Below are 1,795 nucleotides of genomic sequence, written 5' to 3' on the forward strand. Positions count from 1 at the left end.
TGTTTGTTGTTGATGTTATCCATGACAGTAATACGTACCGCGAAATGCCAGGCCTCGTCGTTGGTATTCGCCATGTTATTGGAATTTTTATTTCAAATTTCGCGAAAATGGTTTATAACATTCCCTGCAAGTTCGTCGTTCAAATCTGGTGCCGAATCAATGTTTTAGAGCCTCCCATCAGAGCCATTAATAATAATAATAATATTAATAATTTGCCGCAAATATAGTAATAATATCTAATAATATTAATAATTTAAAAAAATACTTAGACCCACTCCCAGAGCTACTCATAGGAGCTAAAAACTAATTTATTTTATTTTTTAATTTTATCTTTATGTTGATTTATTAATTAAATTTTTGCTACAAGGTATTTTACAACATTTGTAACTCGCAACTCGCATTTTGCAACTCGCAACTCGCATTTTGCTACTCGCAACTCGCATTTTGCAACTCGCATTTTGCAACTCGCAACTCGCATTTTGCTACTCGCAACTCGCATTTTGTAACTCGCAACTCGCATTTTGTAACTCGCAACTCGCATTTTGTAACTCGCAACTCGCACTGAAGTAACACTCAACTCAAATGATTATGCTGGTGAGTGTAATCCAGTACTTTAGATAATGTGGTCATGAAAATTTTAAAATTCTCACCTTACAAAAGTTATAGACCTGAGAAGTCCAATAAACAATGAATGTTTTCTGTTGAGGAACCTTGAAGTGTAGCTTTGACTTCTTTGATTGTACCTATTGGTGCTGAACGCTGTTTGCATGAAAGTCTTCAATTTTCAATAGTTTATACCTCCCTGGTTTATTCACAAATACCCGAAGGTGAAATGAGCCAATGACACACTTGCTAATGCGGTTTCTATGTTTCTTTATTTCATGAGAACCAATCAAATACTTCTGTTGACTGTTTAACTATAAACCGTCAGTCCGATTAACTGAAACACCCTAGGAGCCAGACCAGGTTTTGTATGCACTTTGAGGTGCAGAGAATTTGACTTCAGAAATTGGTTCAGGGTGGTCCAAGAATCATTTTTGGCTTGGTAACATATTTTCAAAATGTGGCAAAAGGTCAAGGTCAAAGCTATAAGGTCCTTGTATCTCTGCACCCACAGGTGGTAGAGAGTTTAATTTGGTGCCAAATTGTTCAGAACATGCATATTTCTATTTGCTCTAATAGAACATTTTGCTAAAAGATAACCGGAAATGCCATTTACGACCTTTGACATGCTTCAAGGTCATAGTCATATTGTCCTTATATCTCCACAACCACTGGTGGTAGAGGGTTAATTTTGGTGTCAATTTGTTTTGAACATTCATGTTTCTATTCAGTCTAATAAATGAGTTTGCTAAAAAATGACCGGAAATGTTATTTCTGGCCTTTGACATATTTTATATATGATAGCCATTGATTTATTATTATCTCTGCAACCACTGGTGGTAGAGAGTTAATTTTGCGGCCAAATTGTTTGGAACATGCATATTCCTATTTGCTCTAATAGAACATTTTACTTTAAAAAAAATGACCGGAAATGCCGTTTCATGACCTTTGACATGTTTGGTACTGGTATTGGGTATTTATATTGCGCCTTTTCCTTGCGGTTATGAAGCGCAAGCCAATTAAAGCCTCAATAATTCAGGAAAACAAATGGTAGGCATAAAATCAGTCATTATTCAGGAACCCGAATCATCACAGTAGTACAGTCACACAAATAAACAACAAAGACAAATAAACAGATTACAACAATAAAAACACAGAAGGAAAAAGCAGCAAACAAGTAAGTCTTGAGTGC

This window comes from Anneissia japonica, unplaced genomic scaffold (assembly GCF_011630105.1).
Source record: "Anneissia japonica isolate Jap-2015-1 unplaced genomic scaffold, ASM1163010v1 scaffold10466_len380309_cov135, whole genome shotgun sequence".
Taxonomy (NCBI): domain Eukaryota; kingdom Metazoa; phylum Echinodermata; class Crinoidea; order Comatulida; family Comatulidae; genus Anneissia; species Anneissia japonica.